Source organism: Callorhinus ursinus, unplaced genomic scaffold (genome assembly GCF_003265705.2).
Source record: "Callorhinus ursinus isolate GAN/ISIS: 27379988/994484 unplaced genomic scaffold, GSC_fseal_2.0 scaffold28, whole genome shotgun sequence".
Lineage (NCBI taxonomy): Eukaryota > Metazoa > Chordata > Mammalia > Carnivora > Otariidae > Callorhinus > Callorhinus ursinus.
In genome coordinates this window covers 9,740,580-9,751,276 of record NW_027397090.1, presented here as the reverse complement: position 1 = coordinate 9,751,276, position 10,697 = coordinate 9,740,580, and the positions used below count along the sequence as shown (strand labels likewise).

The 10,697-nt window shown below is 44.0% G+C and overlaps 1 pseudogene; it reads left to right on the top strand.

Moving 5' to 3' along the window:
- Positions 1-3,588: 3,588 nt before the first annotated feature.
- Positions 3,589-4,049, top strand: LOC141370213 (cytochrome c oxidase subunit 7A2, mitochondrial-like; annotated as a pseudogene).
- The last annotated feature ends 6,648 nt before the right edge of the window (positions 4,050-10,697 follow it).

The following is a 10,697-nucleotide window of genomic DNA, read 5'->3' as shown; positions in this document are numbered from 1 at the left end:
TTGGAACCTTCAGTGCCCACCCCCCCAAGTGGAACCAGCCAATGAGCAATGACTTAGTCAATCATGACTATGCATTGGAACCTCCATAAAAACCCAAGAGGGCTGGGTTCAGAGAGCTTCCTGATTGGTGAACACGTGGAGATGCAGGGAGAGTGGCACCCAGGAGAGGGCATGGTAATTCCACAAAATTACCCCCTACCTTGCCCTATGTATCTGGCTGTTGATTTGTATCCTTTATCATATTCTTTAATAAACTGGTAACATAAGTTAAGTGTTTCCCTGAGTTCTGTGAGCTGTTCTAGCACATTAAAGGAACCTGAGGAGGGGATGGTTAGAACCTCGAATCTGTAGCCAGTGGATCAGAAGCACAAGTAACAACCTGGGGCTTGTGACTGGCATCTGAAGTGAGTGGAGTGACTGAATCTTTAGCCTGTGGAACCTGACGCTATCTCTGGGTGGACAATGTCAGAACTGACTTGAATTCTGCGACACCCAAGTGGTAGTTGAGAATTGCTTGGTGTTGTGTGTGAGGAGCTTCCCCCCAATCCCCACCCCACACACATTGGAATTTGGTCGGGGAACCAAAAAAAGTTGATATCAGTTGACCAATACATTTCTTGAATTCTCTGCTGTTCCTTCAGCTGAGAATATGCTTCCCTTTTCTTCACCATCTTTCAAAATCCTACTCATCCTTCTAGGTCCAGCTAGCATGTCACATTTTCTGTCAGGCCTTCTCTGATGCCTCTGTGACCTCTGATAACACCAATTCCTTCAATAATCTCCCATAGTTCTTTATCTATATTCTTCAATACTCTAGTTATCAAAGTACACCTATACTTCCCACTCACCTCTAAGCTTCTTCAAGGGGAGCATGTGTGGGACTGACTCATCTTTGTGTCCTCTTCAGTGCCCTGCATATATTCCAGAAATGTTTGTTGGAAAAATGGAATGAATAAGTGAGGGAGGAATAAATTAAAATGTAATGTGTGTCTTCTACAAAAGCATACCAGTGACCTAATGATTTGCTGACACAGGACCCAGTTTAAACTTCAATTCTGATACCACTGATATAAACTGGAGAACATTAGTAAAACAAGTCAAGAAAAACTGCTAAGAATTTAGTTTGGCTAGGAAAAGACAAACTCAAAGCATCATTTTCAAGAGGATGAAATTATGATTTTCATGCAAATATAAAATGAATACATGTCAAAGATTTTATTCAGTACATTACTTAATGAAGGAACCAGTAAGGTGTTCATACTGGTTTAAAGAGCATTTGAGGGGGCGCCTGGGTGGCTCAGTCGGTAAAGCGACTGCTTTCAGCTCAGGTCAAGATCCCAGGGTCCTGGGATCGAGCCCCACATCGGGCTCCCTGCTCCGCGGGAAGCCTGCTTCTCCCTCTCCCACTCCCCCTGCTTGTGTTCCCTTTCTCTCTGTCTCTCTCTCTGTCAATTAAATAAATAAATAAAATCTTAAAAAAAAAATAAAGAGCATTTGAGGGGGGCACCTGGGTGGCTCAGTTGTTAAGCGTCTGCCTTCGGCTCAGGTCATGATCCCAGGGTCCTGGGATTGAGCCCCTCATGGGGCTCCCTGCTCAGCGGGAAGCCTGCTTCTCCCTCTCCCACTCGCCCTGCTTGTGTTCCCTCTCTTGCTGTGTCTCTCTCTGTCAAATAAATAAATAATCTTTTTTTAAAAAAAAAAAAAAGCATTTGGGGAGCTAGGTACATATAAGCAATTAATTGAGGAATATTACAATAAGAATTCTGTTACATAAAAAGCTGGTTAATATCCTATAGAACAGTAAATGATTACTTTTGTAGATATCTTTTTCACAAGACAGAAATGATTTGTGCCTCTATCAGATAAAAATTTACACAGTAACATGTAATTTCACTAAGTCTGGGAACTTTGGTAAATAGTTTTAGCACTAATTAGTCACTGTGCAAATTATGCTTAATAGTCACACCAATTATTTTGTAGATCATTAAAAAGATTAATTCCTGAAATTTGGATTATCGCAGGAATTTTGGCAAGCTAAGTCAATTAAAAGTATTTATTGAGTGTGTCTGTGTGCAGATAAACAAAAGCACTATGTTCTGAATATGATCCATTTTCTGACTTTCAGAAGTTTACACTGTAAATTATTGGTGTAGGAATTTCCTGAATGGATAGTCAGATTGGTTCTTCGTAACAGCCCTGCATGGTGGGAGTGGCAGTTATAGCTCTGCTAATTTTATAAGTAATCCATAACTTCATTATGTAACTTGCTCAGAATCCTTCAGCTTTTAAATCACACATATAGTTTGGATTCAAAACAAGGTTTTCTGTTTCTCAGTCCAGTCTTCCTGTTTCTCCATCTAGAAGCCCCTTTCATAGGATGTCTTGAAACAGTTTTTTTTTTTTTAAAGATTTTATTTATTCATTTGACAGAGAGAGACACAGCAAGAGAGGGAACACAAGCAGGGGGAGCAGGAGAGGGAGAAGCAGGCTTCCCGCGGAGCAGGGAGCCCAATGCGGGCCTCGATCCCAGGACCCCAGGATCGTGACCCAAGCTGAAGGCAGATGCTTAATGACTGAGCCACCCAGATGCCCCTTGAAATAGTTTGTGGATCATGTTGTATGGCTTTCAGTTTACAATTTTTAAAAAGATATTATTTATTCATTTACTTGAGAGAGTAAGAGAGAGAATGAGCAGGAGGGAGAGGGAGAATCTGAAGCAGACTCCATGCTGAGTGCAAAGGCCCATGTTGGACTCAATCCCACGACCTCGACATCATGACCTGAGCCGAAACCAGGGGTTGGATGCTTAACTGACTGAGCCACCCAGGCGCCCTTCAATTTACAAAAAATAAATAAGTAAATAAAATAGTACTTTAGAGTTGGGCCTGCATATTGCCAGAATCCACAGAACTTAGTTCACAAACTTCTTTGGCCTACACTGGGCAATGAAATTTTCTTAAATTTAAACATCAGCAGATTTTACGCACAAGTTCACATGTGGGATGTTTCTTTACAAAATGGTAGATTTGGCAGTTCTGGGCTCACGTCTGTGCATAATTGCAGGCCGGAGCTGGGTGTCTGCTGCCCCATACAGACAGCACCCACCTTACTCATCTGGCCTTCGTTATGGCGGAGTGCACTGAGTTTGCAACCCTAGCTCCCCTCTTCCCTGCATTCCCTACCCCCTCCCATCCCCAAGCAGTGTGCAGCATCCAGGCATCTGCAAAGGAAGCCAGGGTCCTGAATACAAAGAAGGAACTCTGCAGCCCCCTTGGGATGGTTTGCCACTTACTTGACAAGACAGACCAGAGGTTTCATGTGGTTCTCAAGGGAACTAATGAGTATTCCTCTTCAAGTCCTGTTTTCTGTGGCTATTACTGTTGGAATGGGTTGGAACAAGAAAAAGAGATCTGGGGAAGGGTGGCAGATATATTTGTGTTGGTTAGATCTTGAAATTCTGCTGAAAAAGGACCAAATGGGATTTTGGAGGGATGGCTGGCTACCTTTGTCAGTAAGGTGATTGCAGAGTTCATATTTGTGGACCTGGTCTGGGGAAATGCCTTCTGAAAAATTCCCTAAGGAAATAGAATGTTGTCGAGTTCCGGTTCCGGTGCGGGGACTTTCGTTCCTGGTGGTCGGTTGTCGCGGTTGGTGGGTAGTAACTGAGCCAAGATGTGGAATCTGCTGGCTCTTCGTCAGATTGCCCAGAGGACCATAGTACTGCTTCACGCAGGCAGTTTGAAAATAAAGTTCCAGAGAAACAAAAGCTATTTCAGGAGGATAATGGAATTCCAGTGCATCTAAAGGGTGGAGTAGCTGATGCCCTCCTGTATAGAGCCACTATGATCCTTACAGTTGGTGGAACAGCATATGCCATATATCAGCTAGCTATGGCTTCATTTCCCAAGAAGCAGGATTGACTTCAGTTTATCATCTCAGCAGGCAGTTGGTTCAGTTTCATTCAGCTCTCTATGGACCAGATAAATAAATGAATTCTTTGGGGATCAATATTTATTGACTTATACTAACTGCCACCAATAAAGCAGACTTTACCATAAAAAAAAAAAAGAAATAGAATGTTGTCTAGTATATTCCAGGGGATTAGATAATAGTTTTAGGCCCAGCTGCTGGACTTGTGCCTGTGCCTACGTTCTTCTTCAGGCCTAAATTAATTAACATTTCATAAATTAGTCATTACTTACCCATCCATAGATTATGCAGGTGACAGAGAAGTGAGGAAGCCAATGCTACACTCTTCTGCTTTCGGACAAACTGGGTTCAAAGAGGGTCACATGGAAGAAGAGAAGTGCTCATTCTGTGGGATGGGAAGGGGAGGCCATGCCTTCAGCCTACCCATCATTTTGTTGTTAGCTGCACAGATAATTGTGCTAAGAGAGGAAAAGGGTCCTAGGAGAGGGAGCCCGAGAGCCTGGGGTAGAGCCAGTCACCCCCGTCCTCAGTTCAGAGATCTGGCTGCAGATACTCACTGGTCCTGTGACCCAGGCTACATTGCCTGAGGCTCAGTCTCCTCTGCAAAAATGGGATAGCAGTAGTTCTGCTCACAAAGTGTGACTGAGAGGAACAAAAGGTTTCTTAAGAATCAGTTTAAGTGACTGGCCCGATGTACTACACAAATATGAGCCAAGCCTACCACCAATGTATGTTGGCTTCCTTTCCGTGTGTGTGTGTGTGTGTGTGTGTGTGTGTGTATTAAAGATTTTATCTATTTATTTGAGTGAGAGAGAGCACAAGTGGGGGGCGGGGAGAAGCAGACTCCCTGCTGAACAGGGCACCCGATGTGGGGCTCAATCCCAGGACCCTGGGATCATGACCTGAGCCGAAGGCAGACGCTTAACAAACTGAGCCAGCCAGGCACCCTTCTCCCCCCATTAACCATTTTAAGGTGTACAATTCAGGGGCCCTTGGTACATTCGCGATGTTGGGCAAACATTTAGTTCCACGACATTTTCATCGCCCCACATGGAAACCCTGTTTCCATTAAGCAGTTACTCTCCATGCACCCCTCCCCTAGCCCCTGGCCAGCCCTAGTCTGCTTTCTCTACAGAGTGGCCTATTCTGGATGTTTCATATAAATGGAATCCTACAATACGTGACCTTTTTGTGTCTGGCTTCTTTCACGTAGCATAATACCTTGGAGGTTCAAAAACCATTATTTTGATTATCACTACCTTTTGAACTCCTCTGGCTAACATTCCAGAATTATGAGGATCCTTTTTGAGAGTGAAGAGAAGATATTAAAACCCCAAACAAATAATGGTTAAACGCCTTCTAGGACAAATAGAGCTTCCTTCTCTGCATGTTTAGGTGCCAGATATTTTGGGGTAAGTGGGAGACAAAGCTGCAGGTCACTGCAACCCCATAGTGACACAAGTGACATGGCTGGGTGTGTCTCCCTTGCTTGTGGGTCATCCCTCACCCATAGCTACTGCTGATGAGGCTGAGGGCAAACACCCACGTTTAAGAACTAGAACGCTACAGAGCAGCCTGAACCCTGTCCAAACAGACTTCTCCACATACCTGGACCTCAGGCAGGGAGAGAGTCAACAGGCCATGTGTCAGCCCTGGAGAAGAGGAGAGAAATTCAAAGAACAGCCCAAAGCTCTTGCCTACGGGGAAGGTCTATTTAAGACTATCATCAACAACCAGACAAACCAGTCATAGGCCTTCCTGTAATATGCACTTAATTGAGTGCCTTGTCTCTAAGGCCTCAAAAATGAACAGGGGCCTGTGGTGGCTCAGTGGGTCAGGCTTCTGACTTTTGATCTCAGCTCTCACGTCTTGGTCTCAGGGTTGTGAGTTTGAGCCCCGAATTGGGCTCCATGCTGGGAGTGGAGCCTACTTAAATAAAGGGGGGGGGCGGGTGGCTCAGTCAGTTGAGCGTTGGACCCTTTAATTTCAGCTCAGGTCATAATCTCAGGGTTGCGAGATTGAGCCCCGAGTCAGGTTCACACTGAGTGTGGAGCCTGCTTGAGATTTTCTCTACCCTTCTCCCTTTGCTCCTTCCTGCTCACATTCACATTTGCTCTCTCTCTTTCTAGAAAGAAAGGAAGAAAGAAAGGAAGAGAAAAAAATGAACAAAATGAGGTAAGTTCCTAGCGATCTCTGTGTCATGAGAAACAAGTGAGTAAATCCATATAAAGAGCTTAGACCAGTCTTTGATACATAATACTCAATAGGAGGTAGCTGTTATTATTGCGATCATAGTGCCTTGTTTGATATATATTTTTTAAAGATTTTATTTATTTATTTGACAGAGAGAGAAAGACAGCTAGAGAGGGAACGTAAGCAGGGGCAGAGGGAGAGGGAGAAGCAGACTTCCCGCTGAGCAGGGAACGATGTGGGACTCTATCCCAGGGCTCTGGGATCATGACCTGAGCCAAAGGCAGACGCTTAATGACTGAGCCACCCAGGCGCCCCTTTTTGATATTTTCTGATTATTAATTATAGTAGAATAGTAGCTGTAGTGGTAGTAAGATGAATGGATGGATGGATGGATGGGTAGATATGACTACAGTCCTTTGGGGATTCTGCCAGTTACTGTGTAGATTGAATCCAACTGTGCATTCTTGAAATGGAGGGAAAACTATAGGTGAGTTCAGGGACCTACCAGGGCCACCATGAGATGGACCTGAAGCCCATTGATTATCTGACCTCCATAAGTCCTCTAACTGGTGGGCAACAGTGGTATTTTGGGTCACAAGAACGTAGAATCAATTCAAATCAGTAATTCATTTTAAATAAATGATCAGTAATCCTCCAAAAGTCTGATTATTTCTTCTTTTTCCAACCCATGGTCATCTGATAAATCACCTCAGGTCCCTTGGAGGAAGGCTGGGAGGTTTAAATTTCTAGTGGTGTAGCAAGTTCTTTCCTCAATGGGCCCAGCCGCCTCCTCATCCAAGGGGTGTTGGGTGTATGAACTGCTCACAACTGCTCACAATCCATTATGATTATTCACGTCTCTTTACCAAAATAAAAGCTTTTGGCTTATACAAATCAAAGAAGATTTTTGAAGGCTAGCCATCTCTATATGTTCTGAGGACACTATGATCAACTAGCCCATGCCAAAGACCTCTGCAAGTCAGACTGATGATTACGGATGCCCTCTGCTGCCCATTACTTTAGCCATGCCTACCACCTCTTTGAGAATCAAGTGCAGCCACTTGGCCTCTACTACCTTGGGATCCTATCATTTCCCTCTCTGAAAAGCCCACCAACAAGGAAAGAACCAGAAATTGCAGCTAAACTTTCTAACTTCTGTGACTGTCTGAAGGCTCAGATCTAGATGTCTGGATATTAAAATCATACAAAAGTGTAGCTTAATGCCTTCAATCTATTCTTTTAAAAACATTATTTCATATCAATAAGGAAAGCTGAAAGCCCAATAGAAAAATGGGCAAAGGATAAACTTTCTTTAAAAAGCAATGCACCAGGGTGCCTGGGTGGCTCAGTCGGTTAAGCAACTGCTTTCGGCTCAGGTCATGATTCTGGGGTCCTGGGATGGAGCCTTACATCCAGCTCCCTGCTCAGCGGAGAGCCTGCTTCTCCCTCTCCCTCTGCCTGCCACTCTGACTACTTGTGCTCTCTATCTCTCTGTCAAATAAATAAATAAAAAATCTTTTTAAAAAAGCAATGCACCTAACTAATGAATATATGAAAAAATACTTAGCTCCACTAATAATGACATGAAAATAAAACAACAAAGAGATACTGGTTTTCCTCTGTGGGGCAGGATGTGGAGCCTTAGAGTCTTACGTTTTGTAGTGGGAGTATAAATTGGTACAGACTGTCTGTAAGACAACATAGCAGTATACATCAAAATCCTTTTGGCTTGGATCCACAGTTCTGCTTCAAGAATTTATACTAAGGAAAAATGTATGAAGATGTCACAGAGCTGTTTTTATGTGTGAAGACTTGGAAATAACTTAAATATCCAACAGTAAGGACTTGGTGTAAATAAATGATGGTATATATATGAAATATTCAGACATTCTGTCATTCATTAAAAAGCACTTATTGAGTACCTACTTTTTTTTTTTTTTTACAGATTTTGTTTATTTGACACAGAGAGAGAGAGAGAGAGGCAGAGGCAGAGAGAGGGGGAGAAGCAGACCCCCCACTGAGCAAGGAGCCTGATGCAGGACTCAATCCCAGGACCCTGGGATCATGACCTGAGCCGAAGGCAGCCACTTAACCGATTGAGCCACTCAGGTGTCCCTGAGCACCTACTTTATAAGAATTCTGGGTTAAGTATCTGCCTTTGGCTCAGTCATGATCTCAGGGTCCTGGGATGGAGCCCCGCATGGACTCCCTGCTCAGCGCGGAGTCTGCTTCTCCCTCTCCCTCTGCCCCTCCCCCCCTGCTCATGTGCTCTCTCTCACTCTCTCTCAAATAAATAAATGAAATCTTTTTAAAAAAATCAAAAGGGAGTGTGATTGAGAGTGATGGGGGAGGGGGCTACTTTAGGTTAAGTAGGTCAAGAAAAGCCTGACTGAGATGGCATGTAGGTAGAGATATAAATGGCAAGAAGGACATTAGACAGCATTATTATGTAGGTCTATATTTCTTGACATGAAAAGATATTACAAGCCCTGTTTTCCCATAAAACCCTAAGTGTGGGGGTGGGATGGAGGGGGCTGTATGCCAGAAAGACGTGTGAAGGTATGGATATTGATTAGAATACTTCCCCCACTGCTAGTTAACTGCAAACTTGACTCAAAGCTGATTGAACAATAAAGTAAGTTATTGATTCCTGTAGCTGAAAAGGCAGGCTTTCCGGGGGCTCAGTAATATCCCAGAGGACCTGGCTTCTTTCTGTCTCTTTCCTGCATTCCATGGAGTTGTTTCTTTTCTCATGATCCCAAGAGAGCTGCCAACAGTCCCTGGGTTATGTGTTTCCTCATTAAAGTCCAGTAGGACCTAGAGAGCCTCTTTGTTTCAGTGCCGCAGAAAAAGACATGAACTGTACTCTCGCTGGACTGGCTTGGGTCACATGACCACTCCTGAACCAAATTCCTTGACCAGGGGGAGGGCTTTAATGGTTAGCTGAAATTATTAGAGACCCAGCCATGGAGCTGACATCCAAGCAATCCCTACACCACCAGGCTGAGAACCAGGGGGAGAGAATATGTCCAAGAAGAAGTTTGGGAAAAATTTTCCTAGAGGAAACTCCTGCTGGAAAAGTTCTGGGTGGCAAATACGAGCTGTGTACTGGAAAACACCAAAAAATGAAAGTGTATCACTGAGCTTTGGATAATGGAATTACTAGGGACTTTTCACCTTCTTTTTTTTATACTTTACATCTGAATTTTTTATAGTGAGAAAACATTAATTTTTATAACTACAAGACAACAAAACTATTTCCCTTTTTTTTTAATCTGGCAAAATGACTAAAAGACAATAAATGGATAAAACTTTTTTTTTTGGCTAGTTTGTAATAGCTCCCTACTTTGCATTTGCTTCTCCTTCCCTAAAGCATTGTTTTTTGCAACAAACTGGCTATTCCAACTTTTTCCCTAGGTAAAAAGGAAGGTGGTGTTACAGGCAGGTCCTTGGATCCTCAGTGCTCAGGATCTCCCTCCTACCCGCCCTGTTTCACTTAACAATTGAGCAATGCCTGCCGTCTAGCTCTTCCAGGCTTCAAAGGTGCTATTCTGGGCCACTGTAATTACTCAGCCAGTTGAGAGTTCTCTTTGGCAACAACGGAGATACTGCAAACTAAGAATAGGAACCTGACTGGTGAAGGACAGTGACAGCGATGGGGCCATGAGGAAATCTGCTCCCCACCAGGCTTCTGTAACAGACCTAACACTCAGTTTTGTTCTTTGCTCCTGAGTCTGCCACTGGTCTGCGATTTTGCTGTCCACGTGTTTCTTGAAATCTTGTCAGCTGCATATTCACCCAAATAATATGGGCTGGAGAGGTGTATTCAGGGTCCCAGAGAACATTCCTTCTCAGCCAGTCTTCCGGCTGGGAGCCCTGGGTCTATGTTTGCTAGACAATTCTCTCTTGTACACTTGGAGACTTTTTCCCCAGAGGCTTTTGATTTGAGGCCAAAAGGATATATATATATATATTTTTTTTGCTTTTTCCAAGAGCTTCTGAGAGAAACCAATGAAACTCTCTGACTTCATTGCACAGAGTACCCGCTCTTGTAAAGTGGCAGAGGATTTTGCAGCTAGAGGGTGGGCCCCACCTTCGCCCAGCTCTGTAGACTTGAGCAGTTTAAGATTATAACCAATGTTTGGGGACTCTGCTGGAGGCCTTGGAGGCTGGCGGCTGGACTCTCCTGAGAGCTCACTCACACACATCTAGCAGTTGATGCTGGCTGTTGTCTGGAGTTTCAGCTCTTCTCCATTTCTGCTTTCCCACGTGGTTTCTCAGAGAGTTGGTGTGGACTTCCTCACAGCATGGTGGCTGAGTTCCGAAGGCTCACACTCCAGAAGAGGGAGCCAGGAGGAAATGACATCTCCTCTGACCTAGCCTCACAAGTCAGCAATCATTGTTTCTACCACATTCTGTTCACTGAAGCAGTCATCAGTCCTGGTCAGGTTCAGAGAGAGACTCAATAGAGTCTGCCTTTTGATGAAGAGAGGCCAGGTTCTGGAAGAATGGGAGACTAGAAATTTTGCTGTCGGACACAGTTGCACATAGGTCTCTAAATGAGTATACCAAGG